This window comes from Lichenostomus cassidix, chromosome 10, assembly GCF_008360975.1.
Source record: "Lichenostomus cassidix isolate B80296 chromosome 10, HeHo_3.0, whole genome shotgun sequence".
NCBI lineage: Eukaryota > Metazoa > Chordata > Aves > Passeriformes > Meliphagidae > Lichenostomus > Lichenostomus cassidix.
In genome coordinates this window covers 19106224-19129213 of record NC_139491.1, presented here as the reverse complement: position 1 = coordinate 19129213, position 22990 = coordinate 19106224, and the positions used below count along the sequence as shown (strand labels likewise).

General features: G+C 51.2%; 1 long non-coding RNA gene across 1 annotated transcript in view; it reads left to right on the top strand.

Annotated features, from left to right (window-relative positions):
* LOC146432918 (uncharacterized) overlaps positions 1 to 22189 on the top strand; it is a 42238-nt gene extending 20049 nt beyond the window's left edge. The window contains exons 9-11 of the long non-coding RNA XR_014854374.1: positions 1080 to 1332; positions 18441 to 18593; positions 18929 to 22189. This is a non-coding gene — a long non-coding RNA (uncharacterized LOC146432918). The remainder of the gene's footprint in view (positions 1 to 1079; positions 1333 to 18440; positions 18594 to 18928) is intronic.
* The last annotated feature ends 801 nt before the right edge of the window (positions 22190 to 22990 follow it).

The following is a 22990-nucleotide window of genomic DNA, read 5'->3' as shown; positions in this document are numbered from 1 at the left end:
GACCCTGGGCAAGCATGGGGGGCACAGATCCTCACCCCAAACTAGGCCACTGCCACCTCCCAGCTCTGCTTTTGCCCTTTCCCACAGCTCCCAGGGGCACAGATGGTATCCCAGCCATCCTCTAAATTGACAGGGAGGGCTGTGGATGTCCCTGGAAGGCACAGGAGCAGGCTGAGAGCATAGGGCTTCTCTAGGTAGATGTCTGGGACAGCATTCCAGTGGATGATTTTGGGACATTGCCTGACATATGGGGCTGGAGCTTCATGCTGAGAAAATGTGTGCATTAATTCCTGGCCATTTTGGCTGTTTTTTAATGGTTTGTCATAATAAAACTCCTGGGAAAAGGAAGGGAAGAAATGATCCCTTTGCCATTAGCAGGACACAGGTGCTGACCAGCCTGTCACACCAGGCGTGAGGAAATCTGTGGTAGATGCTATCCCTCTACCTTTGCCTGTGGGATTTTTGGGCAAGGTGCTCACACCAGAGATGTTGCATGAAGGAATCTCTTCTCAATGCCTGTGCTGGTTGGGCGAAGAGAGGTGACCCACAGAAACAACAATTGCAATTGAAGTGGGAAATGCTGCTCACTCACCAAAAATACCTAGCACAGTTCCAAACTGTGCCTACCCACTCCACAGGATGTTTCTCAAGGCTGGGGTATCCCTGTGGGTCAATGCTCCTCTGCAAGGACTGGAATCTGAAGGTGCTTTATCCCTGGGCCTGAGCCATGTGGGGTCAAGCAACAGTATCTGCAAAACTCAAGTCATTTTGAGTCAAGGAAACATGCCCAGCACTCCTGTGGGATTATACCTTCAGTCCTTTCTAACTTAGTTTAAAACAAAATTGCTCCAGTTTTCATTTTGAGGAGCCATTTCATTCAGAAATGTACCTGGCTGATGTTTTTGTAGCTGCACAAAAGCTTCTGAAACCAAAACCAAACAAATTTTCTTTGGAGTTGTCTCTGAAAAATGTTTTTGGATTTGAGTTTTTTTACTTTGGCAAAGGAACTTTATGGTCCTTTGTAATGGCTTGGCCTGACAAAGTTTGGGTATTTTTTTCCTCTGTTGTTTTTCTTTTAGCTCAGTCCTTGAGAGGTCCTGCAGATGCCGCTGACATTCCTGCTGGCTGAGATGTTTGGCTGTGCTGGGAGAATCCTCCATCCTCTTCCTGGTCAGGAAAGGGACACAACTGGGCCCTGGAAGACCGACTGGGTGGATGGTAAAGGTGCTGAGAGTGTAGTTGTTCTGTGTTTGAGATAAATGTGGGTGAACATCCCTTACCTCTTGCTGATGGAGCACTACAGTGCCCCTGCCTGCCCTTCACATCAAAGGGGTGAGTTTGACCACTTCCTTTATTTTAAAAATCATTGTACCTGTATTCACAGAATCCCAGAATGGTTTGGGTTGGAAGTGGCCTTAAAGTTCATCTCATCCCACCCCTGCCATGGACAGGGACACCTTCCACTATCCCAGGGTGCTCCAAGCCCTGTCCAACCTGGCCTTGGACACTTCCAGGGATCCAGGGGCAGCCACAGCTTCTCTGGGCAGCTGGAGTTTGCCCACTTTCTTTTTGTTTTTTTTAATCTGTACCTGTATTCCTCTCCAACCAGCAGGTCAGGGTTTGCCATATCATGTGTGGGGAGGATGTTTTCCCTGTCCTTGCTGCTCCAGCTGGCTGCCCATCCCCATGTACCCTCTGGGACTATTTCTGGGCTCACAGCACTTATCACCTTCCTTGAGTGGAAGCTGTGTTTTCTCACATCCTGCTCAAGTAACAAAACGAACTTTCCAGTGTGAAGGGGATGATCCAGGGCATGTTTGAGGTTTAACCCTTCCATGTCTTCCCCCAGAGCCTTTCCTGCCCCTTGGCAGCCCCCAGGGCTCGGGCAGTCACGCTGTATCACCAGCCCACACTGTGCTGGTCAGCTGGGTCACGGCTGTTGCAGTACTGCCATGAGCACAGGCACTTCAAAGAGCTTTCCATGCACAGGAAGCAGGGAGATTAGAGGCACACTGAGGCTTTTATTTCATGCCAGCACTTTGCAATGTTCTTGCCGGTATTCCTGAGGCCCCATGTTTAACTGTGGATACAACAGAGCAGGAGGCACCACACAGCACATTTCTGAGGGATGAGAGTCACAAGGCTCTTCCCACAGCCTGAGAGCCAAGGGGCTCCAGGGGAGCTTCAGGGCTGGCTCCTTCAGGATGCTTCCTCTGGCAGCTGGGAACAGCTCAGCCTCACCCCCACAGGCACTGCTCAGAGCCTGAGGGTGGCTGTCACTTTGTGTCCCGGGGACAGGCCACCTCCCTCGGAGTGTGCTCTGGGAGGCAGTGCTGAGGTGGCCAGAGCTCCTGGCAGGCTGGGGGAGTGGATGGTGCTGGGGTTTTGCTGCCTCTGCTTTTCTCTCCTGCCTTTGCGCCCTTTCCAGATGTGCATCAGCTCCGCTCCCTCCTGCAGCAATGGAGCAAACAGGAGTGCAGTTCTTCCCACTGGGGAGAACACGCTCCAGCTGCTGTTCCTCCATGCTTTCTCCCCAGCAATGTAAACAGTTTACAGGGGACTTTGTAAACAGCGGATTTGTTTGGGATATTGTCTGCATTCCCCTCGCCTGTGTGTTCCCCTGTTCGGCAGCACAGGGAGTGCTGACCTGCCAGCTGCAGGGCTGGGGCTTGCCTGGTCAGAGGGGACCATGCTGACAAGCAAGAGGAAGGAGTTGTGTGCACTTCTGGGTTCCCTGTGAATTGAGGGGACCATACACAAACACTGCATAGGGATGTTTCTGCATCCAGCAGAGAGGGAAGCTGGCATGGCATGCCCTTTGCCGGACGTGGTTGCGTGGGAGAGCACAGTGAGCAGAAAGCCCCAGGGCACTGGGAGAGATCAGAAACCTTCAAAGGCAGGAGCTTCATCCCAGAAAAGCACTGCCTGTTGGAAAAGCCTCAGAAAGTCGTTGACTCCCTTGGAAAACTGACTGTCCACCCGTGGAAGGGAGGCTGTTAAATCAACTCGGTGGGAGTAACATCTGAGGATGTCTGTGCTCCCTTCAGGGCTGTTCATGCAGGGATCCAGCCTGTGCTCAGCTTCCCTCTTAACCCTTGGAAAGGAGCAGAGGAGGGAGAGGGCAGTTTCCACCCGAGCTTCTGCACCTGCCACAGCAGCTCTGTCAAACATCCCTCCCAGAAAACCATTAAACCTTAGGTGCACACACAGCAGACAGGAGCAGTCACAGGAGGGGATGAGGGGAGCCTCAAGTAGAGGCTGACATGTCAAAAACAGGGTCGGGGTGGGGGGAGCAGCAAACAAAGGTTTAGAAGCAGTCAGGGGATGCTCCTCAAGCCCCAGATGTTTAGTACAGCTGTGGGTAAGTTCAGCCTTCTCTCTGCTTGTGAAAGAACAGATCGTGTGGAGAAGGGAGCAAAGCCCAAATGTTTCCGTATACTTATTGTCTGTTGGTTTTTTAAAATTTTGTCTTGTATTTAAATCTGAGCAGCTTAAATCTGTGACAGGCCCTCGAGCCAGTGCCTCTGTACTCCAACATTCCCCATGGGCAGGAGGGATAACTGTTGCAGGCTGGGCAGTCAGGAGCTGACAGCAGATTGTTTGGCTCTTTGTTTGCCTTTGTTCCCTGCCAACCACAAGTTTGAGGCTTGAATTTAAACATCCTGGACAGAAAGGACAAGATCTCCAAATGACAGCTCCAGTTTGTTGCCAGGGAAGTCTTGCATCCAGGAGACACAAACAGCTCCACAAAGCCAAACACGGGGAGAAGCAATCTGACCCCATTTTCCACAGCATTGGCTTCCCAAGTATGTGGCTGCTGGATGCAGTCCTGAGTGGTCTCCACCTCCTCTGTTCATGTGACCATGTGAGGGGCTGGTGACCTGCTGTGGCTGTGTCCATGTGGGCATGTTATTAAGAAGAAAGGGCAGGCAAGTTCTTCCTGCCTCCCTCAGAGGCATGGATGTATGTCACAGACTCAGCCTGGCCCAAGAACAATCATGAGGGCTTCATTCTGGATGGCTCAAGATGCTTTCAATACCACGTGAAAACCCTGTTTGCCTTTGGGGGATGTGGATAGTTGAGTGTTGTCCGGCAGAATCATGTTGATTTTCTGGTGAGCTTTAAGTGTAAATATTTGAACAAAATTTATCTTGTGTTAACCTTAGAGAAATTTAATCTCTCTGTACATAGTGAAATCTGGCTTGAGTCACAAGTGGAAGTGAGAGTGGTAGTTCCAGATGATTTCCCCAGTGGATGTTCATCCACATTGGCACAGAAACCAGCATGTTGCCCATCATGGATGGCACCTTGTTCATCGGGAAGGGCTGAAAGAAGAGCTGGAATTGCTGGGCAGGATGGAGGTGTGGTTCTGAGCAGGAAAGCAGGAGGGCTCCAGCTCGTGTGGGATGACTGAGGTGGCTGGTGGAAGGCTCAAAGCTGTCAGGATTGTTGCTAGTTCCCAATTCTTTCTATTTCTTTGCAGGGTCTGGAGTTTGTCTGTAGCATGAGACCAGTTTTCCTATAAATCCCAAAGCTCAAGCAGATTTTCAGCTCCACTTTAGGTGAAATTCTACTCTGCTCAGCTCAGCTCACTGATGGGCATTATTCCCTCTTGGGAGGATGGTGGATGTTACAGGAAGAAGTTAGTTCCCTCTTTTCTTTTCTTGGACCTTTGTCACAGTGAAGAGGAGGCAGGAAGCTCCCTGGGAATCTCTGCCTTCCCTCCACCTCCTGTCTGCCTAATTCTTCACTGGAACTCTGCTACAGCCTGGGATAGGGATGCCAGACTCAGAGGGCAGAGCTGAGTCCAGGGGAAGGAAGAAGAGTACAAATTACCAAGGAGAGACTGAGCACATGGCTGAGTGGAGGGAGACAGCAGCAATACCAAAGCAGAAATGGGAAAAGTGGGATGAATTGTCTGTCCAAGGGGAGCTGATGGGCATGAGGAGAGAGCTCCCACAGCCCTGCAGACCTCACTGGCGTGGGAGGGCACTGGCAGTGTTTTGAACATTGATGTTCCAGCTGAGGAGCAGCTGACAGCTGCCCCTGCAGCCCTCAGCTGCCTTGAAATCCCACCTTCATCTACAATCAGCTAGATCCCTGGAGTGGAAACATCTGGAAACTCCCAGCATTCTCCCCACACTCCCCCTGCTTAAGACACCAAGGCAGGCAGGTTTGTTCCTTTTGTGCCCATCCAAAGGGAGTTAGTGCAGGGCTGAGCTGTGTCTGGGATCCCTCTGGGAAGGGAGATATCCTTATGTGGTCCAGCTCAGCCCCATTCCCGGGTTCAAGCCTTGGCTTGGGCATAGCTGCTCCATGTGAGTGTTGGGAGCTCGTGTGCAGGCAGGAGCTCCGGCAGGCTCTGGCAATTCCCATTTAGGCTTGACCTTTTGCTGGATATTAAAGCCTTGCTGTGGCTCAGTGAGATGAACACTGCAGCAAACACAATTCCTCAAGATGAAATATCTCTCCAGAGGGTAATTCCAGCCTCATTTGAGGGTTGTTGTATTTTTTTTTTCCTTTCCCGCTGAATCATTTATTCCTGGTGTCAGGAAGGTGCAGAATGACTTTCCCCACTGGCTTTCAGAGCTTCATTGATTCTTCAACTCCCACTCCTGCAAATCTGCTGGAACAGCAGCCCTTTGCCTCTCCAGCTCTCCCAGGAGGGGAATGGGGAAGGGAGGGGTCTCAGGACTGAGGGAGCTCTTCAGGGAACCCATTCACAATCTGGGGGAGATGCCATCATATTTTAAACTCTGTAATCCAGAGGCAGTGTATTTATCTGTAGATTTTTTGCCTTAAAAGCCTTCTCAGCACTCTGCTGTCTGTGTGGGGAAGGGAGCAGGGCACATTTCACTGAGGACCTTTGGCCCTTCCTGCTTTGTGGTTCGCTGTTGCAGCTGAACCCTGCTCACGATGGGTTTGCATCCCTTCGGCAAAGGAAGGCAGAGTGCTCCCGAAATATGTGTAGTGCACGAATCCAATCAGTGCCTGGCTGCCAGGCAGCAGTGACTGAAGCCAGGCCTCTGCCTGTCATCATCAATCCATTTGCAGCCCCGGATCTGAGTTCACACTTTGTGCTCTCCGGTGCAGATCCTTTCTCTTCTCTGCGCTCCCGGGAGATAGGGCAAGGCTCTGCTTCCCGCTGGGGGCGGGGAGATGGCAGGAGAAGAGGCGATGGAGTGAGACCTGGAGAATAGAGAGTGCCAGAACCCAACCCGAGGGGTGCCATCACATCCCATCGCTCTGGGATGCCGTGTGCGGACGGGAGCAGCCGGAGCAGCGCTGCCGGGCACTGAGGTGTGCAGCTGAGCGAGCCAAGTGGGTGTGAAGGGCAGGGTCCTGCTTGACCCCTCGCCAGAGGAGGAGCAAATGGAGCAGGACTGCTGCCACACGGAGCCCAGCCTTTCCTCGGGGCTGAATGGATCCCTGTGTCCTGCAAAGTTTGTCAGCAGGCGCTGCCTGCCGAGCACAGAGCTTTGATTAAAGGAGTCTGAACCAAGTCCATTAGCACTTACACGATTCCTCTGCCAAGCAGTAGTAAATGTTTCTATTTGTTCTGCACTTGGCCTGGTTCCTCCTGTTTATTATCCTAAATGTGCCCAGGAAATTGGGCTGACCCTGACCCTGCTCCCCTTCTCCAGCACTACCTCCAATTCCATTTATTTTCTGCTGCTTCCCATGAACCCCTGTAATGTAACTACCATTCAAAGGACAGAAAAACGGAGGGAGGTGGATGTTCACAGAGGTGCTGTGCCCTCCTTGGGATCAGGCACTGGCACCAGTGTCAGTAGGAAATGCAGAGCAATGCTGCCAGGGTGCTGGGGGCTGGAAAACGATGGAGGAAGCTCAGTGCTGGCAGACATTTAAGTCACTCTTTATTGCAGTGCTGCACAGGAACAAAAAGGATCAATATTTATTAGTTGCAGAAAGCATAATTTTGCATGAAAAGCATCGATCAGCATGTCAGCCCAGACAATGTCATTACATCTTTATGATCTGGTCAACGTCCCTCTAGGAATAAGGACATTTTTCCCCTAGACAGACAGAGCTAGGGGGTACAGGAAGGGTTCAACAAGGGTTCTGTAATCAGAGTGGAGCACAGAAGGAGTGTTTGGTGTCACAAGGTGGGCTCAGGGGCTCTGGTTTCCTGCCTTATTGTTCTGTATCACATTGTTACGTGCCATCAAAAGGGCCACCAAGAGAAATCTCCTATTTTAGAGTCAGGGCCTAATATTTTAGTCCTCTTTCCCAGTGAATTAAGCAGCATGTGTGAAAGCTCCCCATGAGGTAATGGTGCACAATTATTCGCTTTATGGAAGTGGCTTGGAGGAGGCAGAGGAGCTCCGTGGCAGCCTTCAGTAAGGTGGAGAGGTTCTGGAGAGGATCAGGTGGAAGTAGGAAGATGAGAATGGTGGAAGTTGTTGCAGTTTTACAGTTGGACACAAAGCCAGAGGGAAGAGGCTTCTGAAGCTGCACTGTGGGGGTACATGACTTCTGCTCACATCTCTCCTTTCTGTGGGTCCAGCAGTTCAAATCCTGCCTTTTCCATCCCTGTGCTGGCCCCAACAGAGACACAGGAGCACAAAGATGGGCCTGGAAGCAGCAAGCCCTGTGGTTTTGCCGAATGCCTGAGTCAGGACTCTGGGGTCAGAATTCCCAGCAGTGCCATGGATTCCCTCAGGGCAAGCCACAAGCTAGCCACACACACTACAATTGCAGAGCTCGGCTTCTACTTGTTTACCAAAATAATCAGCTCCACAAAACCAGCCTGCTCCAGTCACTGAGGGCACGGTGTCTGCTCAGAAAAACCCCGGAAAGGTCCTGCTGGGAGCAAGTAGTTCTTCCAGCCTCCAGCACCGTGCTGGATGTGAGCCAGGAAAACATGCCCCTGGCATGGTAAAAGAATCCTGACAGGTTCACAGGCTGGCTCTGAGTCAGTCTAGGTGTTTGTAGATAAAAGGAGTCATCGAGTGAAGATGAGTGGCTCTGTCTGGCTCTCTGAATGATGAACGAGGTGTTGTTCCATACAATCAGAAGGAACCTCTGTGTGGATCCTGAAATGCAGTTTTTGAGACAGCTGTTTCTGCCTAACCTGACAGACAGCCCTTTAGTCAGCAGGAGAGGCTGCTCAAGAGGTGGTACAGTGAGGTTTAAAGTGCCTGCAGCCCACGTGCATGGCAGCTGGTGCTGCAGGGGTGTGTGGGTATGGGAGCTCCGAACTGCAGCCCATCAGGGCCCAGCACCAGAGAGCTGCTCCAGAGAGCATGGGGAGACTGTACTGGTGTAGGTGAGTCAGGGGTCGGGGGGGGGTGAGGGATGTGTTTCATCCAGGAGCATGGGAAGGAATGAGTTTTCAGCCCCACTTCTGCTCTGTCAGTTGCAATGCCTGGAGCAGGCAGCTTTGCCTCATGGAGTCACAGTGAGAGAGCCATTAATTTTGTATTAGGGCATAAAAACTGTTTGAGCTGAACAGACCAATAGTCCTTCCAGCCCAGTATCCTGTCTCCAGCAGAAGCCAAGCCGGATGCCTTAAAGGAAGGCATAAAAATCCCATAATGCCCATAATTGTGCAGTACTACCCTGTGAGGGGAGATTCCCCCCTGACCCCAGCTGGCAGCAGCTTCTCCCCTGGAGTAGGAGAGTCAGGAGCGGCTCTGGTTGTCACTGGAGCTGGAGTCCCTTCAGATGCTGTTCTTGTGCTCATAAATGTCCAATCCTGTGGTGAAGCTCTCTAATTCTGGTTGTTACAGTGCTTTTTTGATATCCTGGAGAAGAGCTGATAGTCTTGGATGACCTGCCACAGGCTGCTCTTAGGAGAGAAGAAGAGGAGCTTTGCCTCTTCCCCACCACCCCTGCCAGTCCCTGCCCCTTCTTGAACTCCGGAATTAATTTAAAAGTGTCCAAGGCCAGGTTGGACAGGGCTTGGAGCAAACTGTTCCAGTGGAAGGTGTCCCTGCCTGTGGCAGGGGTGGAACTGGATGAGCTCTAAGGTCCCTTCCAACCCAAACCATCCTGGGACTGTGTGATTAACTTTCCCTATGGCCACCAGCATGGTGGGGAGGAGCAGTACTGCCCATTCCCATGGCTCTATGGCCTTTTGGCTCAGGTGTTGTTCTACAAGCAGCCGTGTGCCAAAGGTAGGTTTCTATGCCTATGGAATATTTACAGAATGTTCCTTAGAGAGGGAATGTGGGGCTAATGGGAGACTGATTGATCTATGGCTGTAACCTCCTCAGTCTTCAGGTGATGGAAGCACTTGGTTGTCTGGCAGGGCCCTGTCAATCCTCTTTTTCGTTGGACATCCCAGCTGAGCCTCTTGCTGGGAATGCCAGGTGGAGCTGCCGGGGTGCTGAGCAGGTGCTGTGTGACAGAGGCTGGAGCTGCTGGAGACCAGGATGGTGGCTCTCTGTGATGAGAGGAGAGCTTGAAGTGACTGTAAGGAGAATTTTTCCATTAGATTTTTGCTAATTAAGTAAAAACTTAGATTTTCACCCATGGAAGAAGACCAGCTCCCAAACGTCTTTAGGATGAGATACCCATTCCAGAGACCACCTCTTCCACTGGTCTGGCATCCCCAGCCCCCCATCCCTGGGCATGGGAGAAGTTAATTCGAGGACTGCCATGAAGGAGCAGCAAAGGTGTGTTTGCCTGCTGGCAGAGCAGGAGAGGGGAAAGGAGCAGGGAGCAGGTCTGGGCGTGCAGAGCGGGGAGGAGGTGACACTGCCTTCGATAATTGGACCATTAAATCTCACAAAGGCATGACACTCACACAGTGTGGCTCAGGGAAACAATCACTCTCCAATAGCAATTGTAGCTATCTGCAACCATTTTTCTGCTGATCCGGTGCTTAATCCCACTGTTCAGACTCCAGGTTAAATTGTCCTCAACCCGCAGTGCACAGGCCGGGTATGTTTGCAGAGATGTGCAGGCGTGACTGAGGGGAAATTTTGGCTCAGAAATCCATTTGTAAATGTCTCTGAAATGTCTGCCCCTGTTCCCTGTGCCTCCTCTCTGCCAGCCCTTCTCCTCCAGAAATCTCCACATCGGAGGGAGCCATCCCAGTCCTCTGGCCAAGCCCCCTTTATTTTGCCCTGCTTTTCTTAAGTACAAAGAATGCCAGAAGTGCCTAAGACCATCACAAAATTGGCTTCAAATCCTTCTCGTTCACAAAACTGCTTTAGCTCTCTTTATTTACCGTAGGTCTGGGGAGGAGGGGTTTAATCCTTGAGCTGTATTCTCAGACACTTCAGCTGTGGGAGCTCAGAATGCCATTTCTGCAGTAACAAAAGTGGAATTTTGCATGCAGACACAGGGCCCCAGGAGCTGGGGACTGAAGAACACCGTGTTTCTGAAGGCTTTGTAGTAAAGTTGTGGCTCTGGGTGTTTTGAGGCTCCCAGGGCTGATCCTGGATAATATCTTTATAGGTTCTTCATTCACCAGTGCTAATCCACGGAGCACGTCAGACCCTGGCCCTGGATTGTTGTTTGGATGGTGAAGTGCAGGCACGAGGTTTGAGCAAGGCTGCTCACATCCCTGAGTTGGGTTTGTGGTGCTGGGTGTCCCTGGCCAGGGACAAAGCCCTGCTCCCATGGTTGGTCACAGGTCCTGTTCAATTCTGGCGTGTTCAGGGGTGACCGTGCTCATTGCTGGGGTGCTGGCTTGCGTCCTGGGGCTAAGGTACTCTGAGTCTGGGATTAAAACCAAAAGCAATGAGAATTTTACCCGTGTCTTAGGTTTTTGAGCTCTCTCTCAGCTGAATGAGGATGTGGAAGGGCAGAAAACCCTTTCTCAGTCCCACGTCTGGCCAGGCAGGGGATTGCATAATGCTGCAGATGCTCCAGCTGTGCTGCTTAAGTGCTGGGTGTTTCTTCTGTCTTGGTTTACTCTGGGCTTTGATAGAAAGGTGGCCTACAGGTGTTACCTGGCACAGTCACATAGGTGATGGCAGGACAGGGGTGAGACTCTCTGCCTGGAAGGAAAGGGTAGGATTGGGACAGAAAGGAACACCAGATTGTGGGACACCATGTGTGGGACACCAGGCTCAGGGCTGGGCATGAGGTGTGGCTGGAGGCTCCCTGGGGAAGGTGAGGTCGAAAGTTTGTGACTCCCAGTAACTCATTCCCTCCCTGGGGCTGTCTGAGCTCCACTGAGACTATCCAGGGATGCCTGAGGTATATTTCTTTTCCTCTTTTTTCCCTTTCCTCTTTCCTTACTGTGGGAGACTCCTGCAGCAGGGGTTGCCCTTCCCTGCCTGGGCTGGCCTGGACTCCCTTGATGAGCAGATATTAATGGCAGGGGAGGGCAGGACCTGTGATAACTCAGCCTGGCAGCCCCGGCAGCACCAAGCTGATGGAATGGTCTTTGGAGACCCAGAGAGCTTCAGTCAGCACTTCTGCCTGAAAAGAGTTGTTGTGAAAGGGTGAAGGAAAGTCACCCCAGATCCCTGGATACAGGGTTCTTCCTTTGGGAGGGTGTGACTGGATTGCTACCAGCAGCGTGGTTTCATTTTAACATTCATTTGAGCAGAGAGTTAAAGAAGGGAATGGATTTTCCCTCTGCCAAGGATTTATACACATCCGTCTCACCCAGCCCCTCCCACCACTTCGCTGAGCCCCAAGCAGAGTTTTGAGGGCTGGTTGGGGCTCAGTTCCCAGCAGCTTGAGCAAGGAATTGGGCTCTGGGTTCCCCAAATCCAGCTGTGGGGCTCTGTGGCCAAAGCACAGCGTGGAGCACATTCTGTGATGCTCCCGTGTGACTGCAGAAACCTCCTCCTTTGTTCTTCCAGTGGTGCTGATGTCACAGTGCCATCCTGTTCCCTGCAGATGGTTTTCATCACCTCCCATTAAGCCAAGCCAGCCTGTTAGCACAGCACACATCCCAGGACCCAGATCTGTGAACCAGATCAGCTGTTCCAGCTGCAACACCTGGTGGGCTGTTGCAAAATGCTTATTTCCTCATGTCCTATCAGCCTGGAATTATTCCAGGACACCTTAGGGTAGGTAGGAAGCACCTTTATTTTGTGAGCACGATTGTTGCTTATCCCTGTTTCTGATATTTTTATATGCCCTACACAGTGATGAGCCAACTCAGTGTCCAGAAGGGTCAACCCAGCACCTGTCCCCTACCAACTTGGGACACCTTGTCACCACTGTGCATGTGGAGGTGCCTGCCGAGGTCCACTGTCCACTCTGGGATGTGTAACAGGGATCCCAGCTCTTTGTGTCACTGCCCCACATCACCTGCAGCCCCAGCCCTGGTTCCCAGCTGGAAGGGGCTGGTGTGGGGCTGGCAGGGTGAGAGCCAGGACTGGCAGCTGACTGGGCAAGGGAACCACTTCAGGCATCGCACTGGCCTCGGCCCCAGTCAAATATTTTCTGTCACTGATCCTTATGAGTCTTGTGGCATCCCCAAATGAGGCACAGGGGATTACTGAGCAGCCAGCTTTCCTTTAAAGCTTGACCTTGGCATCAGGCTGATAGCATGGCAAGGAAGAGAGATGAGTTAGCTGGCATCCTGCCTGTGTGTGCCAAGGGGTCTTTAAAGCCTCAAAGGATACATTAGTTTGATGTCAGAGGCTTTGTTTGTGGCAATCCCTGGAATAAGCCTCCTCCCTCTGTGTGTATGTGTACATGTATTTCCTGCCTGCATCGCTGATGCTCTCTCATCCCGTGTCCGAAGAGCTCGGCTAGGCAGCACGGACAGCTCCAGAGAGACAGATGGAGGTGGATCCAGGCCTCTGTGGGGACAGCTGTGTCCCTGACAGTCCCCTCTGGTCATGCACCTGTTAGGAACTATACTTAGCATGGGAAAACTTTCCAGAAAGGAGAAAGCAGGGTGGGAGTGGGGAGGCAGAAAGGCTGGGAATTTGGCTTCATTCTCCTCAGCAGGTCCCAAAGCTCCAGAAATGCCTCTCAGTAACAGCATCCCAAAATGCCAATCAGGTGAGAGTGGGCGGTGCTCCGAGGCTGGCTGGCACTGTCTGGAGACAGCCTGAGCGAGTGACAGCTTCATAACTCCTGCCTGGGATGGCAGCGAGTGCCTGCATGTGTCCTGACAGCCCCAGCAGCCCCGAGCACTCGGAGCTGCCATATGGGAGCTGTGGGGATCCTGGGGCAGCCACGTGCAGGGGTCACAGCACAGGCTCCTGTGTCCATCATGGCTCACCCAGGGCTGCTCCAGCCCCTCTGCCTGTTCCTGCCTGCCTGTGCTCCAGCCTGGCTGCCACACTCAGCCATCCGTCCTCAGCCCTGGGCACTGCCAGCTGCTCGTGGAGCTCAGGGGAGATGGATGGATGGGGAGGAAACCTCCTGCTGGTGCTGGGCAGGCCTGTCTGTGAGGAGACAGGCAGATTTTCAGCTCTTCCTCTGATAAAAGAGCCCTAAATGAGGTGCTCATGGCCACATGGCAAATGAATGCGCCTTTCCCCCCACTGTCCCCCCTCTTGCAGCAGGGGCTCCCCGGGAGCCTGGCACAGAGGTAGCAGGTCCAGGTGGGTTTAAAAGGCCACGTTTTCTTTATGTTCTTTTCCTTTGGTAGGTGCTGAACTATATTTTCAGCATCCAAAGTTCCCATTGGCACAGGAGGTGCCCAGTTGCCATCTCTGTTGTGTCACGACTGCAGCCTCTCTGTTCTCCCCCCCATCTTCATCCCTGCAGAGAGACTTCCCTTTCCTGGAGCTCCAGCTGGTGAGGAGTGAAACCCTATCCATGCTTGGTGAGTGCAGGAAGCTTCAGATGAATGAGAGTCCAGCATGGTTGGATGCCTGTGGAGCCGCGGGTGCTGCTGACAGGTGGCACCTCTTCCCTGGAAGAACAGAGTCCCTCTCCAGCTGCTCCCTGCTCTGCCTGGTGCACGGCCTGTCCAATACCTACTGCTGCTCCCCAGTTAGCATTCCAGGAGTTATGGCCACCTGGGCTGGTGCTTAGTGAGGGGATTTGCTGTACTTAGATGAAAAATGCAGCGGGCCCTTAAAACTGCCCTGTGGCTAAATTGAGCTCAGTTTTCCTATCCTGGCAGCTTTCCTGCTCTGCCCTCTTAGCAAGAGGCAAGGAAACGATTAGGTTGCATTTAGGAGTCACCTAAACATCTACTAAATGTCTTCCCTGAGTGATGCTCTCGGTCAGTGCTTCCCCAGCCTCAAGGGGAAGGTTTGGGTGTGAAACCAGGAAAGGAAGAAGCAATACAGGGTGTCATATGGATACCAGCAATGTCTCCAGCTGATAGGAAATAGATCCATGGTATTCCTAACTGCCTAATTGAGATCTCTGTGGTACTGGAACAATTTGCATTTGCACACCTGTGCAGAAATGTGAATAGGTGCATCTTAAAGTTTCCAGGTGCTTGAGCCCTGCTGGTACCAGGGCCAGCTCTGGTGCCCCAGGATTGGTTTCTGTGCCATCAAGAGGTGAGGAAATGCTCATCTCCTTCCAGTGGCCACTCGCAACATTTTCCTCTTAAGATCGGGAAAATCCTCGTCACATGTCCTAACATTTCTGTGTGGCGTGAGGAAGTGATCATAGAGAGAATCATAGAGAGAATCATACCTATTTCTGCTTGGGAGTGGGAGAAACAGGAGGTCTTTCCTCATCTCAGTCCTGGACTTGGATTGAATGAACCTGGTAATCTGGGATAACTGGATAACCTGTGTGATACTTGCCAGGTGCTTAACCCCTCTTCATATGCCAGGAAAGCTTTCTTGGAACTGGAGGCACTGGCCAACATAAATTGCTTCTGTCAATGTGCTTTATTGGACTACATCAAAGTAGAATCAATAGAGAGTTAAAAAAAAACCCAAACAACCAACAAAGTAGGCTTTCTAAGGCAGAGCAAGTCATAAACAGACAGGAGTGTCGTGCAGGTCAGGTTTCACCTGGCAGCCAGGGAAACAGGGGGTTCTGGCTCTGTCAGGGCTGATTCATTGCACTGGAATATTTCAGGGGAGGGGAAGCATCCAAGAGTTGTTACCACACTGCTGCAAGGAGAGGGGCTCCGAGCGGGTCGAGTTTGTGCCTCCAACTTTGCTGTCACAGATTTATACTGATATCATCTCTATCAGTGCAAGTTATCTGTTTCCACTTAACCTAGATGAAAGCCCGAGTGTGGTTATTGCATTCTAAGGTTGCTGGAACTTGTTAATAATTTAGAATAATCAAGTCAAATTAATTCACTCTTAAAATCGAGCTTATTTGCATTGGCTTGTCTGGTTTTTTGTGACAGATCTCTCTGCGGGCATATGTTTGTGTAAGCTTTTTGTGTGTGCTCGTGAGTGTTTGTGTGCATACGTAATTTCCTTCTCCATCTCACAACCAACAGAGGCCGAGGTGGATTTAAATGTTGTGCAGAAAAAATGTGAAGAGGGTCCACCCCAAAGTGCAGCTGAATAGCTGAGGTATAAATCCATGGGGAGAAACGGGGTTTGTAATGGAAATGCTGCCTCGTTTTAAATTATAGCCAGGCATCTGTGAGGCTGGAATTCCTGCTGCAGCATCCAGACGGTGCCTCAAGCTGGCTGCACGTTCCCAGAAATGAAGAGCCCCCCCAGCCTACCTGCAGCCTGACCTTTGTGCTGACACTGCCGTGCAGCTTTTGTGCTGCACGGGGTGGGTGAGAGCGCGCAGTGACAGATTGCTGCTGACAGGGAGAGGCTCCTCCAGCTGCATTTCTCTGCAGCCCCTGCCGTATATCCAGGGGCTTGTTAGAGGAACAACAGCACCAGCCAATAACCAGTTGGTCTGAGCCCCTGGGGCAGACCGTATGGCCCACACTCTGCTCCCTAGGCTGTGAGTGTGGAGTAAATTCATCTGCCGGAGCACTTGCAGCCCTCGTGTTACACAGAGAGGGAACACACCCGGGCGTGCGTCTGTCTGTGGCAGAGCCTGTACCTATAAATAACAGTGTTTGTGTGTGTGTGTGCATATTTATGTGCCTGTGTATTTATTGTGGGTGAGGCTGGTTGTAGAGCAGCCCAGAAAATGGAAATCCTTTTGTGCAAATCTGCTTGCATGGAGGCAAGGAGAGCCAGGAGACCAGGGGTGATGAATTGGCCCTGAACCGCGATGACAGTCCTTTTTTTTTAAAGTCAAAGCAATTTCAGGGAAAGGGTCTCCAAAAAAAGGTCCAGTTTCAGGAGGTAGCTCAATTGAATTTCTGGTTCCTGGCTGCCTGCCTGGAGGGCCTCTTGTCACTTCTACTTTCTTCCAACAAGGCAGAAGGCAGAATTGACAGCAGCCTTCCCGCCAGGCTGTTAGGGAAGCAGGGAAGCCAGATGCTTTGCCTCCCTGCTCCCTCCCCTTCTGCGGCCCGGGAGCCAGAGAGTTAAGTTGCTTAACTCTTCCATTCTCCCTCTCCAGTGTTCCTGGTTTGACCCAGTGAGGATCCTGAGGAATGAAATGCCTGGGAGTGGGCAGAGCCAGGCGTGTGCAGAAAGGGTCCTTGCTCCTGAGGGTGGGAGCATGTGTGTGTCACTGTAAAGTATCCTTATGCTTTGTATAGAACAAGAAAATTAAACTTTTATACAGAAAGATTCTGCAGAGAGGCACATGGTGGGAGTGGGCTGATACTGGAGCGGCTACCCCAGCAAACCCAGGGCAAATGATATGATTTCAGAGCTTCCAGCCCAAACCCAATTCTAAACTCTCCCTCAGCCCCTGCTATTTATGTCACTGCATATAGGGTACACTTTAGGTGAGAGCTGGAATATTCCTGTTATTTCTCCAGCAAGGACAGTATGCTCAGCCCTTTCTTTCCTTTGTGTAGAATGATCATCTTTAGATGATAAGGGATGTGGAAGGTTTTGGTTGCTGTTGAATTAACATTTCTATATGCATCATTTCACTAGATAATTTGCTGACTCTAAAATTTTTGTGTAATCAAATTGGCTGGCTCTTTTAACATTTGTCCAACACCATTTTTAAGTGGTAGTTAAATGAAGTGGAGAATGGAGTCCTTTCTTTAGACTCAGAGCTATCTAGTATTTTCTTTTGAGATGGGACCTGCTCTGAATCAGGGGTTCTGCATTTCCAGCACTCACAACCCACAGAACCCTTTGTAGTCTGCCTACAACTGCAAAATGGGATGACAAAGTGGTATTGGATGGCTGGGAACTGACACCCTCTGCCTCCCCAAGCTCAGCTCATTGCCAAAACCTCGGTACAACAGTTAAGGTGAGAACCCTTTTCCTTCTCTACTAAGGACAAGAGGAAAAGGCCTCAGGTTGTGCCAGGGGAGCTTCAGGTTGGACATCAGAAGGAATTTTTTCCGAGAAAGGGTGATTAGAAGGGGCTGCCCAAGGAGGTGATGGAGTCCCCATCCTTGGATGTTTAAGGAATGACTGGATGTGGCACTCAATGCTCTGGGCTGGTGACAATGTGGGGATCAGTCATAGGTGGGACTCGATGGTCTTGGAGGTCTTTTCCAACCTCAGTGATTATGTGAAATAGCCCCAAATGGGACCAAACCAGGGCCTTGAAGAGAAGATTAGATATCACGAAAAATTTCTCCGCAGAAAGGATGGTCAGGCATTGGAACAGGCTGTCGAGGAAAGTGGTGGAACGACCATCCCAGGAAGTGTTCAAAAATATGTGCATATGGCACTTGAGGACATGGTTTAGCGGTGACCATGGCGGTGGGGCTGGGCTGGACTTGGTGATCTCAGAGGTCTTTCCCAGCCTCCATGGTTTTGAGATTGTGTTTCTGAAACTCATCTACACTGACACAGCCAGGCTGTGGGCAAATGGCTCTGCAACCTGTGGGCTCTGCTGGGGGCCATCCAGGCATCTCCAAGAGCAGGGAAATCATAGGGTTTCCTTAAAATCCGTACAGCTCTTCTCCTCCTGTGTGCCTCTTTATATCTCCCCACACCCAGGAGTTGGATCTCTATGCTTGGACACTCCTCTCTTGTGCCAGCAGTCCTGGGTCACTATGCCACCTTCCCCAGGCTGGGAGGACGGTGATGGAGCAGGCATTCCTCTGGGTTTGGCATGCTCAGCTCAGGCAGGAGGGAACATCAGCCTCAGGCAAACCACAAACATTCGTCACCTGCAGCAAGGCAAAAAGTGTTGCCCAAAACAGCCTTTGGACATATTTTAATTACCCCAGGTTGATCTGGCAATAAATGAACTTGAGGTAAAGATCACAAGTGGAGACAAAGTCTGAGGGGAATTTTATGCTTGGAGTCAAATTTCAGCAATGTTTTTGAAGCATTTCTAATTGGGATGGTTTAAGAGCCATCCCCAAACCTCCCTGAATCCAAACAGTTCTGATGTACGTGGGAAGCAAATCAGTCATGCAGCTCTAGCACAGCACTGAGAGCTGGAGCAACACAGGGCCTCTAAAAGAGCCAGCCTAACCACTGAGGTCTTTCTGAGCAGCTTTATAGTCAGAAAACTTCTTTAATGGACTGTAAATCAAAAAATAAATTTATTTTTTGTTTCTCCAGGCTTAAAAGACGAGTGTGCATCTGCCTGGCAGCTTTCAGAGTGAGCCATCCTTGCCAGCCAAAGCAGATTCTCTGTGCCTGCTTCCAAGCAGCACAAGCTGAAACAACTGGTGGCAGAGTGGGGTGTCTCTGCAGTCCTAGCCATGAAGAGAGGTGATTACTCCTCCCTTCTAATTCCACTTCCCATAAGGAAATTATCCTGTGCTAGAGGCGTGCACTTTCCTCTGTTCTGTTGACATGTGCTGCTAGGAAGATTTATTCCAGTAATAAGGTCCTTGCAGTGAAACTTAACAAAAATGAGGGGGCAAGTTTATTAATTATATATTTTACAGTTAATTAAAGATAATATTTAACAGAAGTAATTGCAGGCATCTGCCTTGATGGCACAATTAATTTCCAGTAATAAACGGGTTGTGTGTCCCTTTGTCGGACTGATCAGAGACAATCCTGCCTCGTGCTAAGCCCCTCTTATCTTTTTCCATTTGCAGGAGATGAAACGTCCTCCTGCTCGGAGCACAGGGAAGAGGCTGCAGCTGGGCTGCCTTCTCCACAACTGTAAAACTGTGGTGAAATAGGGACTCTTTGTTCGTGTTTCATTGGCTTCTCTGAGGAAAACAGTGACCATGAGATGAGGCAGAGCCTCGGGGGAGTGCAGGTCCCAGCACCCAGCTCTGCCAGCTCCCTGCAGCTGGGCCTGCCTCCCTCCATCCCATCCTGCCGTTGCAGCCCTGGCTCTGGGAGGCAGGAAAGCTTTGTTCCACAGGACTCAGGTCTTTCACACCTCAAGCTGCTTCTAAGCAGTCTCTTCCATTTGTGCTGAAAGGCTGTGTAGGAGCACTTGTCACTCACCTCGGCTTGCATTCAGCCTGTTCCCAGAAGCTGGGATGGATGGAGATGAGCTGTCCATGTGGGAGCTTGCTGGGCTCTCAGAGCACCTGCCCATTTGGGATCTGACACAAAGGGTGTCCCGTGTGCCCTGAGGTCTGAGCAGTGGGAAAGTTTATTCTGCACTATCACTGGCAATGTTTCTATTCTCCTAACTCCTTTCAGAGAGGTTGATAGGTTCTACCTCATACAGGTGTCCATCTCCCATGACCTTCCTCCTATCTGAGGTACACACAGAGCCTGTGGCACACAGTTGAGTGATTTTTATTCCCTCCACTTGAGGGAAGTAGCTTACAATGTTTTAACTGGTCCTCTGTGATTGACTCATGCCACCTATTTCTGAAATGCAGCCAAGGTAAGAGAAGATTCAGAAAACTTAACAGTGTCCAGATCCTCTTAGGACAGAAAGGGAGGCCAGAAGTTGGTTAAAATACTGTAAACAGCCAAACCCAGCATGGCAGCTCAACACAGAGCCATCCTGTTAGAGTGTGATGTTCCTTCCTGCCTTTTAAATTTTGTTCTAGAAACTGTTGGTGCAGTTGGATGGGTTCTCACCATGGGGTAAAGGAGCTGCTCTAGGAGCTCTGCACACCACCTGGCAGGGTCTTTCCTATAGAACAGGCGATGGGAGCTGCTCAAGGAGGTGTTTATCCAAGGGGGTGTCACAGGAATCAGGGCTCAGTTCAGCCTTTTTAGTGTCTTCATCAATGAGGAAAAAGATGGGGTAAGCAGCATGTGAATGACATGGAGGGTGGAAGGAAGAGGGGCCATGCCAACAGCCAGTGGGGGTCCCAGGTTCCAGCCTGGCCAAACGGAGCAGGGCTGGGCTGTGTCTGCTGTGGGCTCAGGCTTCATGTCGGCTTGGTTTTGCGAGTAAAAGCAGAGAGCTGGGGCTGAGCCTGGGCTGCCAGAGCAGCGGGCTGGGTTTGTGAGGGCAGCCTTGAGCTGAGTGTTGGCTGCTCTAAAGCCCAGGTTTTCTGCAGGCCCACCTTGTAAATATTTAAATGCAGGAGTAGTGGGCCCAGCAAGTCCAGCTGGGGATTTGCAGGCAGGGACGACAGCAGGGTGTGTGTGAGTTGCACGTCTCCTTCTCACGTGTCTGCACCCGTATGTGCACGTCTCCCAAAGCCTTCCAGAGAGGTTTTCATCCAGAGAGCTCTGACAGCCTTTCAGGCATCAATCAGCCAACGCCGCAACACCCCTGCAAGGTCAGGCAGTGTTATCAGCCTCCCCCTCGGAGCAGCCATTTGTGCCTCAACAGGGAGGGATGGGCAGAAGGAGAGCAGCTCCTGAGTGCGTGCGTGTGATTTCCTGCAGTCTGAGCTTTCCAGATTGCTAGAGCCAGGGCTGGGATCCAGGTCTCCTGGAGCCCCCCGCCCTGCCCTGACCACTGGAAACACTTCCTCCCCACAGAAACCTCACCGTGCAACCACCACCCACCGGAGCAGGGCTTTGGAGTCTGGCAGGCAGAGCACGGGCTCCGCTCTACCCAATCCGCAGGCGCATTTTTGGGGTTGCATGTTTACTGAAATCTTGGCTTTGCTGGTCTGCAGAGAATAAAAGTTGATTGTTGAGCAGCCAGGGCCCGGCGTCGCCCTGCCTGTACGTGTAAATAGCTTGCCCAGCCAGGCCAGGCCAGGGGATGTTTGCGGGGCCACAGCCTGCTCGTGTGAGGAGCCTTGTCTCTGCTCCCTGCTAAACATGTCTCTGGTTACCTGCTCTCACTGGAGCTTTTCTGGCTTCTCCAATCCTTTCCTTGGCAGCTCTGGCTGCAGGGCCTCGTGATAGCTGGCTGGATTTATTTATTTAATAAGAAAACTTAAAGAGCGGGTTGTTTTCCAGGCAGTGGCTGTCTCTGTGGAGTGAGGTCATGATGGGGTTAGTGTGGAGGGAAGCATGGCTGCTTGGGGAGCCTAAAATCTGCCAATCCAAGTATTCCTTCTGCCTCTCAGCCTTCTCCCAGTAACCCCTTCCTCCTGCACGGGCAGGAAAGTTTCTGATGCTGTGCACACTATCCAGACCTTGCCACTTCCATCTCTCTCAGGATGTGGCAGGGATTGTAGAAAAGGGAGTTCACAGCCCGAGGCTACAAACAGGACAATATGACAGTAGAGAGAAGATGATGGAACACAAGGAGTGGGCCTTTCTTTGGTTGTTTCTCTTGTGCAGATCCCTACAGGTGTCACAGCATGTGCCTCCTGTCTCTCACCTTCTTCTGTAAAGGACAATGACATCTTCACCACAGGGCTTAGCAGTGTTGTCTTTATTCTCATAGCTCGGAAGCAACTGCACTCTTTTGGGTGATGGATTAGTCAGGGCTTTAAAACAAAAGTCAGAGGTTTGTGCCCAACCTGAGGCATCTGCTAGTCCTAATCTGAAGGGTTCCTTCACCCCCAGCCTCACACATGGTATCCCCAAATCAAATGGCCACTGTGCTGCTTTAGGAGACTTGATTTCCTTCATCTACCTGAAATCCTGAGTTGTGTGGTACCCTCCTGGCAGCACTGCTTTGGGCAGAGGTCGGTCAAGTCACTCCCACTCCATCACCAGTGCTTTCCTCCCCTTGGCATTTACAGCTGGATGAGGAAACCCACCTCCATCATTCTCTGACCTGGGCTGGGCAGTGTTCAGGTGCATCTTAAAGACTCCACATTCCAAGAGGCAGGAATCTGTCACAGCACAGCTCTGTGCCTCGGGGGGGGTTGTTCCCTGAAGGTTTGGCTTTGGGAATAAATCTGTATCTCCACACTCTGCCCATAAAACTGATAACACTGAGATTGCTTTACACATCAGCAGCAGAATGGAGACAGCAGAAGCAATCAGGACCCAAAATAATTATGTTTATCATCTCTAATCATCACACAGAGTCTAACAGCACATTAACACTTCCAGCAGGCAGTTTGTAGGAGCAGGGAATGCAGGCAGTGTTTTGGAGGATGCTCTGATTATTTTAAAGGGCACCAGCCACAACTGAACATGCCATGGGGGATTCTCTGAGCTGCCAGCACACCCTTTTATTGCATGTGTGGAGAACAGGGGCAGGGCCAGTGCTGAACCATCTTTGTGAAGTGTTACTGGGTGTATTTTCCACAGTCAGGCTGTGGAAACAGCTCAGCCTCTTTCTGACTGATCCCAGGGATTTGGAAGGTGTAATCTGGAAGAGCCTACAGCTGCTTGAGCCCCTCTCCATGGAAGGGATGTTTCCAAGGGAAGTCTCTGATGTTACCCCTTGTGATGCTGCCTCTGTTCCTCCCTGTTTTCCTGCCAGTCCTGGAATACATATCCCCAAACAAGGACTTCAGGGCTGAGCTCCCTGCTGGCAGAACTACCTTCCCCTGTGCTGCTGCAGTCTTGGGGTATGGGGCTACAAATGTCCAAACAAATCCAAGTGATCTCAGTTCAAAACAGGTCCCTGAAAACATTTGCAGGCAGCAAAACCTGACATCCTTCCACCCATGTCCTACAGCATGGTCCTCTCTCCTCGTGCTGCACTGTCAGAGAGGGCCAAGCTTTGCAGCAAGGCAGAAGAGGCCAGAGAAAGTGCTGGCCAGGAGGAATGAAGTCAGTCACTGCATTTAGCCTTTTGGTGGAAGGGCTTGGTAACAGTCTGCTTGGAAGGAGAGGCCTTGGAGCCACATTTGTATGTGGAATTAGCTGGAATCCCA